A 7,011-nucleotide genomic window follows, 5' to 3' on the forward strand; every position below is an offset into this window, starting at 1 on the left:
TTGCGGAATCCTAAGGCAGACAGCTAAACAGCTCTTCCTGTTTTGTACTTGATCTTGAATTATGTCTTTTGTTTGAAAAAAAAAAAGTACGTTGTCACTTGAAGATGAAGCTGAAATTATATCCCAAGTGCTAGAGGGTTAAACAAAAATAGGGAGCTTCCCACGTGCGCAAGTGTCATTTGGAATTTAGACCCAATTACCGGATGCCCAAAAAAGTAAAACCACGAAGGAAAAAACTCGAATTTCCCTATTTAGTTGGTTTCATTTTGTACGAAACCCTGGCTTGTTCCACTCCAAATGTTTTTGTGCTCTTCTCTCCAGTTTTATGTTCAATTAAAAACATTGTTTCAAATTTTACAAAAGCAGCCATATTAAAAAGGTAATGACGTTAGAGTCAAAGCACAGGGGTCCCCATTGTGAACAAGTTACATCTAGTCGCTCAGAAAACTTCATTCTAGTAAGTCAAAGAATCACGCAGTTACCACACATTGAGAATGTTTTCTAATCCAATAGTAAAGCACTTTACAAAGAGAGAGCAACCCTTGTGAAAGAGCAAGGCGCAGGACAGTGAAATGAGATGATAGAGTCAAAATGGAAGAGAGCCAGGAAATGGGATCCCCCCCCACCCCAAGATGGGGTCCTGGGCTGCGCTGGGTGGCCCAGAGAACAGTGGGTAACTGGGAGGAAGCTAAAAATGGGTTGAAGGGGTTCTGAAAGTGGACATCTGACAGATGGGCCTTACAGGGTCCCTCAAACCTGTTGATTTTTTTTGAGGGATGTGTAAGTGGACACATTGTTATCCCAGGCATATCACAATTTAATTATTTTCATACTCTTTTTTTTTTTTATCCTCACTCGAGGATATTTTTCTATTTATCTTCAGGTAGAGAGAGCAGGAGAGAAAGGGAGAGAGAAACATCGACATGAGAGGGACACATCCACTGGCCGCCTCCAGTATGACTCCAATCAGGGCCCATCAGGGCCTGGGACAAATGGCAACGAAGGTATGCACCCTTGGCTGGAATTGAACCCAGGACTCATTGGTCCGCAGGAGTCAAACCAACAAGGGCTATTTTCATATTCTTTAGAAATATTCCTGTTCACTCGTACAGTACCCTCAAATATTACTGCCTGTACTCTCCAGTTTTATGTTCAATTAAAACAATTTTTTCAAGTTTTGTAAAAATAGCCTCAGAGAAAAAGGACTGAAGTTAGAGTCAGTGCACCCTAGGTTGAAATCTTGACTTTATTTGCTTCTAGTCCTGTGATCTTGAGAAAGTCAGCCTCCCTAAGCCTATGTATAAAATTTAATTTATGTGAGTTGAAGAGTTTGAGAAATTAAGATGATGAAAACAATGCCTCGTATCCTTAATATGTTATCAATAAATATTTGTTCAATTTGGATGCACAATTCTTCCCAAATTTTATTACTTTTCAAATATTCCTGAGCCCTGGCCCGGTAGCTCAATTGGTTAGAGTGTCCTCCTGATAGACCAAGGTTTGGGGTTCAATCTGTGGTCATAGCATATACAAGAATCAACCAATGGCCCTGATCAGTTTGCTCAGTGGTTAGAGTGTCAGCCCGAGGACCGGTGGGTTTGATTCCAGTAAAGGGCATGTACCTCAGCTTCAGTTTGTCCTGGGCCCTGGTCGGGGGTTGTGTGAGAGGCAGCCAGTCAGTGTATCTCTCACATGAATGTTTCTCCCCCCCTCCATCTGAGATCAATGGAAAAATATTCTCGGGTGAGGATTAACAAAAAAAATCCAATAAGAGCATGAACAAGTGGAACAATAAGTCGATATTTCTCCCTCTCTCTGAAATAAATAAAAACAAAAAACAAAGTATTCCTGAAACTATTCCATTAACTCTCTATGTTATTTGGAAATATTGTGGGGATTTAGTTGATATGTTATACTGTTTATTTTTATTTCTTATAAAATATTTTCATTGATCTGGCCGGTGTGGCTCAGTGGTTGAGCATCGACCCATGCACTAAGATGTTGCCGGTTTGATTCCCAATCAGGACACATGCCCAGGTTGTGGGCCCAATCCCCAGTCGGGAGCATGCAGGAGGAGGCCAGTCGATGTTTTCTCATTATCGATGTTTGTATCTCTCTCTCTCTTCCTCTCTCTCTAAAATCAATAAAGATTTTTTAAAAAATCTTTATTGATTTTAGAGAGAGAGGAAGAGAGATAGTGGATCACTGAAAGAACTCAGCTTGGCCCTTAATGAGGTTTCTAATCTGAGGTTCATATTTGAGAGCTCATGGCAGGTCAGTGACTAGACATCCTAAAATATAAAACCTTAGGAAAATCTGATTTGAATTTCAGGATATTTTGTAAGCTTCATCCTGTGGTCTACAAAATCTGAGCTGTGCCTTGAAAATACCTTCTTAGAACACCAGTAATACAGCCGGGAAAATTAGACACTAATTGCAAGCTACTGACAAAATTGCAAGTATTTGGCTTTTGCTAAGCTGATTAGCTTTTACTTAGGTATTATTTGAATTTTTAATAATATTTTATTCCTTACAAAGCAGCGCTTTGTAGCAAAGTCTAAGATTGTCCTAAATTTTCTAACTGCGTATGACTTGGTATCTCTTGAAATTAAAGAGATTTTAAGAAAATGTCTTCTGACCTCTTCATACAAGTCCTCAGATGAGAAAAGAACTTTAGGAAGAGTCACCACTTTCTCAGTTAGAGATGAACTACAATGGCTTAACCACATCAGGGTTTGTTTTCTCTTAGTAAGGAAATTCAAGAGTATGTAGGCCAGACTAAAGCTATGAAGCCATGGTGGCTTCATGGGCATCAGAAATCCGGGATCTTCCTTTCTTTTCCACCATCCATATGGTCTACAACAGATGCCTGAATTCCAGCCATCACGTCTACCTTGCAGGCAGCGACAACGGGGGAAGGACCAAAGGGGTGCATTCTAGCTGTGTGTTTCCCTTCCAAGGAACTACTCTAGAACTCCCACTGAACAATTACAAAAGAGTGTATCTAGTTGCAAGGAAGGCAACAAACTGTGGTCTTCTAGCTTGTTGACACTGGTTCATGGCCACACCAAATGAAATCAGGATTTTGTTGTTAAAGAACAATGTAAGCAGCTAGAAGTCCCTGCTGTGGTTCTCAGCTTAGAGGTATTCACTTTGCTCGCTGGGCGTCAGGTTCAAAGCTATGAGAGATTGATTTGCAAACCAGAATATCAGTAATTTAGCATAAGACCCTGGCTGGTTTGGCTCAGTGTTTAGAGCATCAGCCTGAGGACCAATGAGTCATGGGTTTGATTCTGATCAAGGGCACATTCCTTGGTTGCAGTATGTCTGGGGCCCTGGTTGGGGTCGTGTGGGAGGCAGCCAGTCCATGTGTGTCTCTCACATCGATGTTTCTCTTTCTCTCTCTCTCACTCTGATGATAAATGGAAAAATATCCTCGTGTGAGGATTAAAATAATAATAATAATAATAATTCTTAGCTGGTTAGATGTAGTGTAAAGTCAAGTAACAGAAAATGTGGTTTTATTAATAAGGAATTAGGCAAGGGAGTTAGAATGTAGTATGTGATCATGACAGGTGATTAAGAATGAACCAGCGCCCTGGCCAGTTTGGCTCAGCGGTTAGAGCATCGGCCTGCGGTCCAGAGAGACCCGGGTTCAGTTCCCGCTAAGGGCACGTACTTCGGTTGCAGTTTGTCCCTGGCCCTGGTTGGTCGTGCGGGTGGCAGCCACTCGATGTGTCCCTTCACGTCGATGTTTCTCTCTCTCTCTCCTTCCTCTCTCTCCCTCCCACTCTATCTGTACAAAAAATGGAAAAATATCCTCGGGTGAGGATAAAAAAAATAAAATAAAAATAAAAAGAATGAACCAGCTAAGCTGGACTATGGTTGGTGTGTGATCTAAATCCATTCCTTTTGAGACAGTTAATGAATTCTCATTTCTCTTTTTCCCTAGACTCTGTATACTTTGGTAACATATCATTACTTTAGTCAAGTTACAAGACATGATTGCAGCTAAATATGACTATGGAACTAAATGTTTACTTATATTTAATTTAATTAATTAAAAAAGTTAAAATTCTCACTCGCGGATATGTTTTTATTGATTTGAGAGAAACATCAATTGGTTGCCTCTTGTACACATCCTGGGGATCAAACCTGCAACCTATGTATGTGCCCTGACTAGGAATTGAACCTGAAACCTTGTGGTATAGGGATGATGCTCCAACTAACTGAGCCACCCGGCCAGAGCTTAATTTAAATTTTAATCCCCATGGCTAGTAACTTCATTGGACAGCAGAGCTTTATCATTTAAGCTCTATGAGGTGGGGTTGTTTTGTTAATTGCTGTACCTCAGCACTAGAACAGGGCCTGACTTAGTTGCTGAATGAATGGATGAAATGGTTAGATAGGACAAGGGTCTTAGGGTCTGAGCTCTTGTTAAATGTTAAAATGTAGCAAAGAATTTTGCAGGAGCACTGTAAACAGGATGAGCTTGAGAGGAACCCAACCAGATAAGAGTAGCCAACTTCAAAGAAGAAATCAACATGTAATGAATCAAATAGTGTGTATAAATAAGGGCTCTAAACCTTCATTCCTGAGACAGGGCTTTGGATGTGACCTTTACTTGCTGCAAGTAAATTAAACTTTCTAACAACCTCATGCCTGTTTTTTTTTTCCCCCAGGGGAGAGCACTAATGCAGTCCTCCACTACTACAAATTGTACAGTTCAGTTTCCCACATTTGGGGAAATCACAGGGGTCAGCACATCTGGAGTGCCATGGATAAGCCTCGTCCTGGAAAACCACCTTGGTGATCATGGTATCTCCCCTGCCAGGTAAGTATCAAGTCTGGTTCTTGAATAGAACATCCCAAAGCCCTGGCCGGTTTGGCTCAGCGGTTAGAGCGTCGGCCTGCGGTCTGGAGAGACCCGGGTTCGGTTCCCGCTAAGGGCACGTACTTCGGTTGCAGTTTGTCCCCGGCCCTGGTTGGTTGTGCGGGTGGCAGCCACTCGATGTGTCCCTTTCACATCAATGTTTCTCTCTCTCTCTCTCCCTCCTGCTCTATCTGAACAAAGAATGAAAAAGTGTCCTCGGGTGAGGATAAAAAATAAAAATAAAATAGAACATCCCAAGCAAGGAACCCCTTGCTGTCTGTAACAGATGTGTAAGTACTTTGTCATTTATCATATAAAGGAATGAATGAATAAATGTTAGAGTTACTTTCATATATTTTTAAATCTCCCTTCCAGATTACTAATTTGTTGGCGGTTTTACTCTTTTCTACGTGACCTGTCCTTTCCTGGTACATCCTGTGTGTCTGCCCGCCACTCCCCATTAACAGTCGAATTCAGCTCATAGTAGAAACCCAATTCAATTTTAGAATATCAAAGAAAGTTTAGGATTTTGAAAGAAAAGGCCTGAAGATAATTAAATTTCATTATGAGAACAAAGCAATGTACAGAGTAATATAAATAGTATCAGTATCCCTTTTAGGAAAAGAATATACATCTGTTTACATATGTATACAATGTTTTTAGAAGTTTCATAATGTATTCTTAATAGTGGGAATTGTGATGGGGGTTAATGTAGAGAAAGGAGCTAGAAAAAGTTTATTTAAAAAATTATTTATTGATTTGAGAGAGAAACATTGATTTGTTGCTCTACTTATTTACGCACTTATTGGTTGATTCTTGTATGTGCTCTGACGGGATTGAACCACAACTGCAGTGAATCTACCCAGCCAGTGCTCAACAGTTATTTTTCAAGGCTGCTTAAGCAGGGGTCACTGGAATGTTAACTATGGAAAAGGAAGTAATTTTTTTTTTATCTCAGAGGGCACACTAATGCATAATTTATAACAGCTTTTAGAGCAAAGTTTTAATTCTATTTGAAATATCATATAAGTAGGAATTTGTTCAAAGGTCCAAGAATTATCCCTGGCCAGTTTTACTCAGTGGTTAGAGCATCAGCCTGTGGACTGGAGAGACTCGGGTTCGGTTGCTGCCAAGGGCACGTACCTCAGTTGCAGTTTGTTGCTGGCCCTGGTTGGGGTTGTGTGGGTGGCAACCAGTCAATGTATCTCTCTCACATTGATGTTTCTCTCTCTCTCTTCCTCCCCCTCTCACTCCTGCTCTATCTGAAGATAAATGCAAAAATGTCCTTGGGTGAGGATAAAAAAAAAAAAAGTCCAAGAATTAAAGTTATAGAAATGTATATAAGAATATATATGATGTAAAAATAATAATATAAAATACATAATATATATCTAAAGTTTATAATTGGAAATATATAATATATAAATAATGTAAAAAGATAAATATAATTACAAAAATAAATATATTGTGTATCCTTAATATATTATATGTACAATATAAATATATTTATCGGAATTTATATGCACATGAATATATAATTTTTTATTGGCCCATTTTTGTCCTACCCTTTAGTATAGATTCAGAGATTTATATGATTCTCTAAAACTGTCCCAGTATGACGAGAATTCATTCTGAAACAAATAGTTATATGTTACTAAGGGAATATACTTCTAAGTGGTTTTGCTCTTCATAATTCTGTGAAGGTGTCTAGGGAAAAACACACTGTGTGTTCCTTTACCTTCACCTACAATACTTCTGACACCAGATATGTGGGTTTTTTCCCCGTACCAACCAATTCTACAACACCAACTGGATGTCCTATGATTCAATTAAACTCTGACACTAACTACCCAGATCCCACAAGTTCCTGGTGAAGGAAACTGGAAACTGAGAACAGTAGTCTTCCGGCGTACTGTCTGTAGAATGACAGGAGCGTGATCATCCTGACCCCTCTTAAAGGAACTGCTCAATGGTCAAGTTTTGGAGGGTGAGCCAGCTGTGGGAGGGCTGAATGATGAGAAAGACATTGCTGAAAACACCTTCACTTAACTCTTTTCGCTCTCTAAAAAAAAGAAGCTACTAACTCTATACAAACTAAAGGTATAATTTGGCTCAGATTGTCACCTTCTTCGTAGGTT

At 39.7% G+C, this 7,011-nt stretch overlaps 1 non-coding gene across 1 annotated transcript; it reads right to left on the reverse strand.

Moving 5' to 3' along the window:
- Positions 1–4,679: 4,679 nt before the first annotated feature.
- On the reverse strand, positions 4,680–4,842 carry LOC118623083. The gene has a single exon (XR_004958196.1). It is a non-coding gene; the product is annotated as a U1 spliceosomal RNA (small nuclear RNA).
- Between the last annotated feature and the right edge of the window lie 2,169 nt (positions 4,843–7,011).

Source organism: Molossus molossus, unplaced genomic scaffold (genome assembly GCF_014108415.1).
Source record: "Molossus molossus isolate mMolMol1 unplaced genomic scaffold, mMolMol1.p scaffold_m16_p_9, whole genome shotgun sequence".
NCBI classification, from domain to species: Eukaryota; Metazoa; Chordata; class Mammalia; order Chiroptera; family Molossidae; genus Molossus; species Molossus molossus.